This window comes from Cheilinus undulatus, linkage group 13, assembly GCF_018320785.1.
Source record: "Cheilinus undulatus linkage group 13, ASM1832078v1, whole genome shotgun sequence".
NCBI classification, from domain to species: domain Eukaryota; kingdom Metazoa; phylum Chordata; class Actinopteri; order Labriformes; family Labridae; genus Cheilinus; species Cheilinus undulatus.
This window is the reverse complement of record NC_054877.1, coordinates 39,970,974-39,983,718: the sequence shown is the minus strand read 5'-3', so window position 1 is coordinate 39,983,718 and position 12,745 is coordinate 39,970,974. Positions and strand designations below refer to the sequence as shown.

Here is a 12,745-nt window from a genome sequence, read left to right as displayed (position 1 = left end):
TGCAGGTGTTGTGCCAGTGTGTTATGGGGAAGAAGGAGGGTTCAATTTACTGGTTGATCTAACTCCCAACTCTCCCCTACGGTCATGAACTCTGGGTAATGACCGAAAGAATAAGCTCATGGAAACAAGCAGCTGCAATGAATTTTCTCCAGAGGGGGGCTGGGCTCAGACTTAGAGATAGGGTGAGGAGTGCAGACGTCTGAAGGGATGTCCGAAGAGTAGAGCCGAACTCCTCTGCATTGAGGGGGGAGATTCAGGCATCTGATCAGGATGTCTCCTGGACATCTCCCTTTGGAGGTCTTCCGTGCACGTCCAGAGACCTCCAGGAAAACCCTGGAGAGTATATATGTCCTGTCTGGCCTGGGATACCTCAGGACACCCCAGAAAAAGTTGGAAAAAGTCATTGAAGAGAGGGATGTCTGGGTTGACTTGCTAAGCCAAAACTCACATAATCGGAAGAAGATGAATGGATGGATGGATGGATGGATGGATGGATGGAGATTCAAAATACAAAGGCAAGGGTGTTTGTACAGCACAGTGATTATCACTCCTTTAACACCTGTCCCAAGCCAGACTTAAAAACATCTATAAATACTTATATACTGATGGTCTTGTTTGCTTTAGTATGCCATACATTATATCTAGTCTGTTTCATAACCAACTTAAAACCCCTGATGGGAGCTTTTATGACAATAATCTTCTGGCATTAATCTCTCTCTTGAAGGCTGTCTTCAAGGCAGACATCTTGACTCATCATAGCACAAAAAGCACACAGGTGTAAACAATCTTCTTTAATGAAGGCTCATCTCAGTGAATGGAGTGCAGTGATTCATGTTATCAACCACAGCTGCATGTTTTCTGTGATAACATACCAAATGCTCACAACAATTCATCTTAGTTTCTCTCCAATTGGACACGATTTCTTGGTAAGCTTAAATGACTCAGTACTTTATTTCAAAATATATCTTAGACATTTAATAGATTGATGGAACAGCGAAGGGGAAAAAAAGGACTCCACAGCCAGGCAAGCTGCTCTGTGACGCTGTACTTTGGCAAACACTGCTTTGAGCAAATAGCTATCATCAGCATGCAAATGTTCCCACAATGACAAAGCAAAATACTGACTTGAAGGCTAAAGCACACTGTCTAGTATATCGCATACTGAAATCAGCTATTTGGCTCTTTAAGTACAACACATAGAATTGCTATCACTCTTACAGGTCATTGAACCAACAAGTGACGCACATATTTTACAGATGTTAACCTAAAGATGGAACACATAAGTGAAGCTGATGTTGTGAGATGCAACTATGAGACAAGAAACGACATCCCTGCGTCTATGCTGTGTCTATGATAAACTGCCACAAGAAAGACGAATAAGGGAAATAACAGCAAGAAATTGCAGGCAAAGTAGGTGCTGTTAGCATTAGCATTAAGGCAGTGCATCCTCAAATCTGGGTGGACAAAAAAATACATCACTGTAAAAAGTAAAAGTAAAAAGTCTTCTTTCAGAGTGTAATCTAGCCCAGCCCAGCCCATAGCCCAGCTCCAAATTGATTGTGAAAATTATGTTGATACCAATACATACACCAATTTTTTAAATTTAAGCCCCCTTGTAAGCCTACATCTTCTTCCATGTTTCTTCAGATATTTTCTGTCCCAAGTCCCACTTTACTGCCCTATAAAAAAAAAACCCTCTTATGTAGAAGTGTGTTTTTGTCAGTTACAGATTATGGGGGTGCATTTTTTAAGCATGCAGCAGCTTCAATTCTTAAGCCCCTGGACACTTTCTATCACTCTGCCCTTAGATTTATAACTGGTGATTAGGTTGGGTATCGTTTGGGTTCACTACCAATGCTAAATCAATACTATTTAAATGGTACCAGAATCAGTGCCTGAATCAATACTTCTAAAATAAAAATAGGTTGTTAAAAGTCACTTGGTTGAATAAATGCTGTCTAGCTGTTGTTTAGAGAAACCTTTTCAAAAGACACCGATAAAACTTAGTTATCCTAGGGAAATGGATGCAACTTCTCTATGATAGAGGCTCAAACCAACTGCATACGCTGATGTTGCTTCAGAGAAATACATAAAATAAATGTGTCTGTCCATGTAACTGTTTCCTTTAAAGGAAAACACAGGCAGATAACAGACATGCTTGGGACAACATAACAAAAGAAGTTCTTGCTCTGCTGGAATAAAATAAGTCTACAGCATTCACACGTATTATATAGCATCATTTTTGACTTTCATTTGGAGAGGCAGGGGGTCACGTCGGGGTGGCAAGGTACCAAAATGAAGCATTAAAAATTTCTTACTAATGATGAATACGGCACTTATCATTGTATCCTCTATGAGAAGGCTGGTTGCCCTTCTCTTTATCACTTCACATTTCAAACTTTTAAGAGTGGAGTTCAAGCACTTACATGACCCGCTCTACTGATTAGCTAGTTGTTTGAGTCCCTTGAGCTTGCACTGAACTCAGTAAAACTGCATTTTACTTTTGATGCTTCAAGTTCGTGGAGCGACCTTCAACAGACTCTAAAGACTGAATATCTCCTCTGTCTTGCAGAGTTTAGGACTTTAATTTCTAGCCACTTTGTAACTGTAACGGTTTCCATTGATTTCCTTCTTTGAAAATAAGGGAAACCTCAATGTCTTCTTAAGAAAAGAAAACTTGAAACTTTCATCAGCTAGATAGACCAAATGCAGGATTAAAATTGAATGGGGACAACAGATAAACTTTTTCAACACAAATGTATGCTAGGTGATCTCCTAGTCTGACCACTGAATGAGACAAAAAGATGACCTGAGAGGGGACTGGCAGCGGACAGTACATCTCTAACTGCTGCTCTGAGACACCGCATACTAGTATCTCAGAAAGGAAGGGATTTAATTTTCTGGTTCAATATATTTCCAGTTTTCTGGCATTTATGTTCATGATATAACCCCATTACAAACTTTACAGACTAAGAAACATTTCTTAAGTAAAATAGAGAAAAAAAGTCAAATCAATCTGGGATTAAATTAAATATAGAGCCGTTTTAGAAGTAGTTACATGTGTGGTGGCTTGCTTTAGCTTCATTAGCATTAGCTTAAGCTAACATAGCTAAACTAGCTACATATTCAACATTACTATATATGCCAGTATAGCTAAGTTCACTTTAGCAGCATGAGCTTTAGCAACCTGATCTTTAATAATTGTAGGTAAAGCTAATATAGCTAGAGCTAATGTAGCTAAAGCTAATGTAGCTACATAGAACATACAGTTTAGCTTACATAGCTGCTTTCACAGCTTTGTTTTAGCTACATTAGCTATGTAGCTCTGTTATTTTCAGTGTTGGTAGCATTACTTTTGAAACTAACTCATTAGATTACTGCGTTACATACTGAGAAAAGTAATTTGTTACGTTACTACGTTACCTACTTCTAAAACTAACACGTTAGAGTATTTTTGCGTTACTGAATATTAAAACCCTTTAGCCACTTGTTCCACTCAGCGTTGTAAAACCACAGATAACGACCGCACGTCTGCATTTGATCGTGCAGACCCTAATGCCAATGTACAGCCTAATTTACAGCCCATAATCTGTATCTCTGCAGCCTGAGAACACCGCTAACAGACGGGAAAACCTTTACAGCTATTTAACACGCTCACAATCAGACAACAAGCTGAGCAGAGGCAAACAGAATCACTCGAACGCTGTGCGTAATAACAGCACGTAATTGGTACAGCTACACATCTGATTCAATGAAAGCAAACAGAACTTTTAAACGTACGTTTCACCATGTTGCTGTTTTTGTCCCTTTTATCCAAAAATCCATCATAATGGGGATAATTCCACAGTCAGTGTTGCCAGATACAGCTGATAGTTTCCAGCCCAAAACTTGTCCAAAAACCGTCAGAATGCACAAAAAAACGCCCAATGATCAATATTTAGTGCTTTTTCTTTTTACGAACGTACAAAACTCCATAAAAGTCCAGTGACAGCTTAAGTACACCAAAAATAACTCCTTTAAAGACAAGCAACAACAGTCAACCATCACAACATACTGATTTCAGGTGTGTGACCACCACCTGCATCACTATTCCTCAAAAAACAGCAGATCTTACGAAGCTCAACAACATAACAGAATTAATCTGTACATTTCATATCATCGATACAGCAACTGGTTAGGGTTATACACACAAACTCCCCTTTCAGAGAGATAAATAGACTTAAAACAATTATTATAATTAACAGGTGACAGACATGATTGTCTTCTGATCATAACATCTGTCTACATCAGCGTATGTGGCAGCTGGGTGTGCATTTCAATAACATGAGGCTAATTCATAACTCCTCTCACCAGAATGTTTTGTTAGCTATAATGTATAAAACTGAAGCGTTCAACTGTTTATTTTATCAGGACCCCCACTCCTCCTATAAAACAGGACACTTTCCAGCTTTGTATAGGCTTTCGCTAACTCAGTACAGGCTACTGTGGGCCGTAGCCAACGCCAAAATAATAACGCTGTTATCTACATAGTTTTCGGGGCTACAAAAGCTGTTAAAATGATTTCAGTGAGGACAAGCTGTTTTCCCATAAGAAAACTGTGAACTCAACTCTACTAAGTGTTTTGTAATCAGGTTTTGCAGGTCAGGTTTTCGACTTTTAATTTTTGGTATCCTAACCGTTACCTTGATCCTTAACATAAGTCTAATAGAAGTGTAACACAACTCTATTTTGATTTTTTTTTTTTTTTTAGCACGTAGCCTATTTCAGTTCTGAGATACAGCATCTCAGATAAATGGTCTGTGAGAGACTGGCTGTCATAGATAAACAGTCTGAAACCAGATTTTCTTGTCTGACCTTGACATTAAAAGAGAAAGTCACTAAAGGCCCTGAGCAACACAGCAGGCTTATGAAATACCTTGATGTTTGTGAAGTGTATTTTAGTGCTGCCATGATACCACAATTTAAGCTTTGGTACAATACCAGTAAAAATCTGTTTCAATACAAAATAGAAAACTAGGTACAAAATATTGGGCAATTTCTTGTGCTTACTTGACAAAAATTGAAAGGTAGCTCACTAGCACCTTTTTAATCTCACAAAGCATTTCAGGTTTTTGTTTGCTTTCAATTTAAAGTGGATAGTTTTGCTCACAAACACCTGTCTTTGCGACAAATGTAGTGTTTTGAACTATTGAGATGTGGATTCCATAGATCCTTGGTTCTCAAGTTTCGGCTTAGGGCACAAAAATGCGTCATGAAGCCATTTTCACTGGATGGTAGATGTACATATGCCTGGACAACAAGGTGCAAAACGTTTAAGATGTGCTTTAATTTTGAAGGATATATCTTTCCCATTAGATCATTTATTCCATACAGTAACTTCAACCTGCCCCCTTTTCCATTACAAACATTATTTATGATTAAAATAAATGTAAGAAATTTGGGAGGTGATTCGCCTTTAAGTAGATGATTGAGTCTTGATGCTGGACCAGATGAGAACCATTGCAGATCCTGAAAATGGTAATATTTTAGATTTATCAGTGAAGAGTATTAAAATGGGGAAAGTTGTTTTGTTAAATGCTCAAAGATGATTTGTAAGTTTAAAAATCCTGTAGACACATCAAATCCTCACTGAACTTTGAACTCTGCTTCAGTGTACTGACTACTACACAATGCTGACTCAAAAATTTAATGAATTTTTAACACACAGAAATTCATTATGATGTGAAATAATGAAGGGGTTCATACTTTGGTTGTATATAATATTTATAAGAACTCCTTGCATTACATTTTCATATATTTGTCTTTAACTGATGTTTACACTCTACGAATTCTGTTTGAAAAGACTCCTTCTCTGCGTTCAGCACTCACACTTTAGCTGACCTCGGCAGCTTCACAAACAATCAAGTTAAACAGAAACAACTGAACTACTATCAGTGTTTTAGACTTGCCAACAAGTCAGCTCATTAAAATAAGCTGTCACTTTTATCCATTAACTGCTTCAACTTACACCAGCACAAACACATTTCAGAGGCACAGCTATTTTCATTATGAACATCATTATATTTAATTTAACTACAGAAATAGATAACCTCAGACAGGGCTGCACATAATTTCCTCTCCAAATAAAACCCACATCATAACACATTAGCAAAATATCCTCATGACCTAACTTTCAGCCTCCTCACTAATGCAAATGCAGCCGAAAACGATACATCGCTTGCCTTCAGCTGCATATTTTGCCTGAACCTCTCTGACATTGTAGCTGAAAGCTGCTCTGCTCTCTCCTCTCTCATTACAGAGCCTGTGTTGTCATGTGCCCATGTGTTTGGCACAGCTGTTTAATAGGGATGAGAGCAGTAATGTGACCGGCTGAGAATATAATGAATAATCACTACGCCCCTCCAATTTTTCTTCCGCTTCACAGAATCCCTTTGTGCATATTGCACTGAGAGTGTAAGCCCTTATTGTCCTTGTGTGCACATGACCCAGCGCTTTACACTGATTGTTATGATTGTTAAAACAAGATTTTGATTTTGGCCTTGCAAAGTCGGCTTGTAATCTCACAATAATTAGAGTCACAATTAGCTTGTGGGGGATGCTAATTTGGGGCTCTGCACACACTTGCACCATCACAGAGGGCATATAGAATAATGTATTCGTTGAACTGCAGTGCTTCAGTTTCCCAGCAGTAAGGCAAATTTATGGGCAACCGAGTCAGACTTTCACAATGCTCTGGCATTCATCCCACACAGATAAGACCATTTTAACTTGGTTAGAGATAAAACTGCGTGTAATAAGAGGAAAGAAATGGAAGAAAAGGGAAGATAAGGAAAAGAAAAAGTAGGAAGAAATTCAGTCATAAGGGGAGAAAAATGGAAAAGGTCGAAACGAATGTGCAAAGTGGGAGGCAAAGATGAAGACATTAAGATAGTGAGAGAGAGCAGGCGGCTACATTACAAGCCACTGCCACTGCCATTGTGATAACCTCCCAGTGTGAGGAACACCAGCTCGTCTTTGACCCATTTGTAATGATTAGCATACAGCCTGTCAGGACTGCGCTGATACAGAATGGCTTCTGTCGCATAACTAGATACAGAGTCACTGTCTCTCTTACAGAACACTACCTCCAGAGAGCTGTATCAGCAACTTGTTACCACATGTGTGGTATGTGTGTAACTGTATCTTTAATGACTTCTCATTGTTTCCTGAAAGCTCCACATCTCTCTGTGTGAGCATGAGCAGTTCCATATTCATGAAACTGCACCCGCGCGCTTCTTATCAGCTCGGTTCAGCTTTGTGGCTTCGTGTTGACACCACAAAACGGCAGCTGCCTGACCGGCAGTACTGAGCCGGCATGCATTTAATACCAGGAGAGGCCATGACTGGCAGGAGGCGGGATGAACTGTGAACAGAGGGAGGAGTAGGTGGGAAGGAAGGGGTGCAAAGATACGAAGAGTAGGGGGTGTGATTAAGCGGATAAAAAGGTAGGGGAACTTGACAGGGAGGATGGGTGTGGAGAGGGGAAGAGAAGACGGGTTTAAAAGGAAAGAAAAAGAGGAGGATGATAGAGTCAAGGAAGCATTAAGCAAGACAGATCAAAAAAACAGACAACACAGACTGGGCATGGATATCTCTCACTGAAGAAGAGCAGAATACTGGGAAATTCAATCATACTGTCAGAAATGAGAGAATTAAGTTAAATATGGTCAGTAAAAAAAACAAAAAAACAAAAACAGAAATCCCAGAAATGGTTGCATTTACAAATGTTTTCGGTATATTCACACACAAAAAAAAACAAACAAAAAAAAAACAACAGAAGAAAAAAGCCAAAATTGACATAATTTTACACAAAATTTAAAAAATGGGCCAGGCAAAATTATTGGCACCCTTTTAAAACTGTGGGTAAATCATTTTATTTCAAGCATGTGATGCTCATTTAAACCCACCCGTGGCAGTAACAGGTGCTGGCAATCTAGAAATCACACCTGAAATCAGTTAGAATGTATAAAAGTTGACTCAGCCTTTGTGTTGTGTGCCTGTGTGTGTCACACCAAGCATGGAAAAGAGAAAGAAGAGCCCAGAACTGTCTGAGGACTTAAGAAGCTAAATTGTGGAAAAATATGAACAATCTCAAGGTTACAAGACCATCTCCAGAGATCTTGAAATTCCTTTGTCCACTGTGCGTAATATAATCAAGAAGTTTATAACCCATGGAACTGTGGCTAATCTCCCTGGACGTGGATGGAAGAGAAAAACTGACAAAAGAATGCAACGCAGGATAGTTAGAATGGTGGATAAACATCCTCAGTCAACTTCCACAAATTCAGACTGTCCTGCAGACTCAGGGTGCAAAAGTGTCAGCTCTGACCATACGTCATCATCTGAATGAGATGAAGCGCTATGGCAGGAGACCAAGGAGAACCCCACTGCTGACAACAAGACATATAAAAGCCAGACTGGAGTTTGCAAAAATGTACCTAAGTGAGTCTCAATCCTTCTGGGAGAACATTTTGTGGACAGATGAGACTAAGGTAGAGCTTTTTGGAAAAGCACGTCATTCTACTGTTTATAGAAAATGGAATTAGGCCTACAAAGAAAAGAACACAGTACCTACAGCCAAACATGGTGGAGGTTCAAAGATGCTTTGGGGTTGTTTTGCTGCCTCTGGCACTGGGTACCTTGACTGTTTGCAAGGAATCATGACATCTGGAGAGCATCAAAAGATTTTGGGCTGCAATGTAGGGCCTAGTGTCAGAAAGCTGGGTCTGGGTCAGAGGTCATGGGTGTTCCAGCAGGACAATGACCCGAAATATACCTCATAAAGCACCAAGAAATGGTTGGAGACAAAGCGCTGGAGAGTTCTGAAGTGGCCAGCAATGAGTCCAGATCTAAATCCCATTGAACACATGGAAAGATCTCAAAACTGCTGTTGCAAGAAGCACCCTTCAAATCTGAGAGACCTGGAGCAGTTTGCAAAAAAAGAGTGGTCCAAAATTCGAGTTGAGAGATGTAAGAAGCTTGTTGATGGTTATAGGAAGCAATCTGTTTCACTTATTTCTTTTCAAGGATGTGCAACCAAATATTAAGTTGAGGGTGCCAACAATTTTGTCTAGCCTATTTTTGAGTTTTGTGTAAAATTATGTCAATTTTGGCTTTTTCTTCTGCTTTTTTGTGTTGTTTCAATGCACATAAAGGAAATAAATGTGTGTATACCAAAAACATTTGTAATTGCAACAATTTCTGGGAGAATTGGTGACTTTTCTTGAAAAATTTCAGGGGTGCCAATACTTCCATCCATAACTGTAGTTGTTCTGATACCACAGCAATAATGTCAAAAATCCTTGGCACCCAAACTGGGGAACCTAAAACAGTGAGAAGTCAGTGTGGACACAGACAAGCATATGTAGTGACAAGCTGCTGCTAAAGCTGTCTGGAGGTTCTGTAAGAAAGACAGTGATCTGGTATATGCGACAAAAGCCATTCTGTACCGGCGCAGTCCTGACAGGCTGTATGCTGATCATTACAAACAGGTCAAAGATGAGCTGGTGTTCTTCACACTGGGAGGTTATCACAACAGCAGTGACAGCTGTAAAAAATAAAACAATGTTAATGCATTTTTGCAATCTATACAGTGTCACCTCCTGCTGTCTATTTGTAAAAGACATCAAGTAGAGATGCACTGATACTTTAGTTCAACACTGGTATTGGCAATACGCCCAGCACAGTGGAAAATAATGTGGCTTGTGGCAGGTTTTTATCTGCTGTGCAGTATGAAATTAATGCTGGCATCACAAGTCTAACTGTTGAAATAGAAAAGAGGGTTTATATCACCTGACGTGAACTCTTGGATAAATACTGATCTGAATTCTGAATTAGTGCTCCCAAAATAACTTGTTAATTTTGAGTAATTTATCACACAAAAACAGCGATTAATTAATCACATAAAAATGAGCCAAAATGGATCACTAAGACATTATAAATCACTCTTTTCAACAACAATCCACCATATCATTGTAAACTTGTTTAAAAAAAAGAAAAGAAAAGAAAAGAAAGAAACTTTTGGTGGTCTTTTGTTTTTTTTTTTTTTTGTTTTTTTTAAATCATTTTAGACATCTTAAATATATGCACCTGGATTCTTTAAAAGACAGCCTCTCTATCTCTCTCTTCTGCCTCTGTTAGTGTGTGACTCTCCAGAGAGTGAGATGAGCTCTCTCACCTGCATGCAGAGACATGCTGCAGAACTACATCCATAAACCCTTCTACTGATGTGCAACCTTTCCTGTTTAAAAGTTTATTCTTGTCATTGCTCCTTTAAAATCTCACAAGCGGTCCAACGCATGTTCTTTTATAAAGCACTTTAGTGATGTGTAATGAAAACTTTTTTGGAGGAATAGGAACCTAACTTTTGACAGTAACTAAACACAGATGAAGAGAGCCGTGTGCAGACAGAGAACAGATGAGATTCAATAGTGTAAAAGATAAGATACAGAAAATTATGAAAAACTTTTGGATATATATGGACAACAGTGTATTATATCAACATAAATTTCTATATATCACCAATTACAAACAGGTTTACACAGTACAGCTACCTGAAATGCAGTGCTACTCATTATTTAGATACGCGATTAATCGCAATTAATTAAAACTCCATCAACATGTCTACAGAGCTGTGAGTCAGTAATCCTCCTCCACACAAACCAGCTATGGTAAGATCCTCCAATCTTTGTTAGAAGTCCTGTTAGTTAGAAATTGCAATTCTTTGTTTAAATCCATGTTAAAACTGACAGGATACGAGCTAGCAGATGACCTAAAAGACGGAAAATTGAATTGAATAGACTTAATCATATTTCAGTCTGTTAGTAACTTTTAAAAAAATCATAAACAGTAAATAAACACATGCAGTGAATGACCCATCACAATGTATAATTCATTTGTCCCTATGTAGAATGGATATCCTTGGGAGTTCTTTTAATCTGGTCATTGAGAAAAGTCAGAAAAATCATGTTGTTGTAATGCTGCCATCTGCTGGAGGTCCCAGTGCACTACAAAGCTAAGTGGACTGACCAATGGCTAAACCAGCCGCTGAAACAAAACACAAGATCCAATCAGTTACAGCAAAGAATCCCCCAATCTCCCTTAAAGATTATCGTATACGAAGCAAGAAAAGTGAAATTAATTGTGCTAAAGCCGAGCATACGCCTTGCAACGTCCAGCCAACTCTAGCAACCAAGGCTCACACTGTGCAACTGTATGGTCTACAACACACAATTTATGTGCACACACTACACAGTCTGATAGTCGAACACAACCTAGGTGCTCTCCCTGTACGAGTGAAGTCAGGATGGACTGTGAGAAATATCAGTGGAGTTTCCTTTAAGAAGTCTCACAGACAGAAGTTGATATGTTGCCTTTACATAGCTACAAACAGGGACAAAATCAATCAAATAATCTTTGTTTATATAGCGCCAATTCATAACCATGAATTGGCATCTCAAGTCATCTCAAGACACTTTACAAAAATGCTCTTACCGTGTCTCTCATACACACATAGACAGCATCGCCAGCAAGCACAGCTAGCAGTTCAATAGTAAGAAATATCACCTGGAGGTCTGCAGATAGGCCTAGTTCCTATTTGTTTATTCCTTTTTTATAGGGAACACACAGCAATTAGACATTCCAGCTGTTTTCATGGTGATTTAAGATGCTGTCCAACAGTTTACACTTAGAAAAAAATGCCCTTTAAGTTGGATAATCAGCTCGTGGCTCTGCTCACACTTTGCCAGTGTGTGCAGTCGTACAATCGAAACATCAAATATGCAAGAAATCCATCAGCTGTTTCGGCTGTGGTAAGCCATGACGAACAAGGTACGGTCAAATTGAAAGTAGCCCAAATTTCCAAGTGAGTCATGCAACTCAAAATTTGTGTCTGAATCCGCTGAAAATTGCACAGAGTACGCCCAGCTTAACAGTATGTGTAAGGTATTGTTGCAGTTAGCTTTGGGCACTTGTGTCCCCCAAAGTGCACTATCTTGTGATACGGGGCGGGATCCTGTGGGAGGGTCATGGCCGTCCCCCAAAACAAGATAGATGTGCATCAACTTTATCAATCAAAAGTGTCATTAAATACTAGAAGGATCAGACCTTTAGCAAAGACTTATCTCTGACATAGGCAGGGGGGGGTAACCCCATAACTACCAGAGTTCCCCTGGTAATAAAAATTCCATGCAAACAGGCCTGTGAGCAATAGCTCCAGCATAAGGAAATTCATATCAGTGCAGAAACAAACAAAAGAAATAAAGGGGAAAAAGCCATTAATGAGGGCAGACAGGCGCATGAAAACAGTCAAAGATGGATTGAGAGATACAGTAGATACAAGGAAACAGACAAAGCAAGGAAAAAATGCAGGCGTGGGAGCCTGGGGATTGGAACAATAATTCCCTTCCTGTCTAAAATTAGTCTCATTTTTCAGCAACTTCTTTCTCTGTAATTGTGTAATGTAATATGCTGAGCAGGGAAGCTCCTGGGCTCCTGGGGGACTCGACATGATGAGAGCTGGAGATGCTTTCTGCCTGCTAGCTAGGTAAACATAGACACACGCATAAATACACCCACATGCATACATTTAGGAACACACACTAAAAAGACTTGTAGGCATGCAAACAACTGCTTGACAGATAGAAAACTTGTTAACAAACAGAGAAGTGTGTACGTATAAGAAAGACGGAATCACACATAAAGACGC

General features: G+C 39.2%; 1 protein-coding gene across 5 annotated transcripts in view; it reads right to left on the bottom strand.

Annotated features, from left to right (window-relative positions):
- carmil3 (capping protein regulator and myosin 1 linker 3) overlaps positions 1–12,745 on the bottom strand; it is a 214,089-nt gene that overhangs the window by 80,995 nt on the left and 120,349 nt on the right. The gene's annotated exons all lie outside the window — the stretch shown is intronic.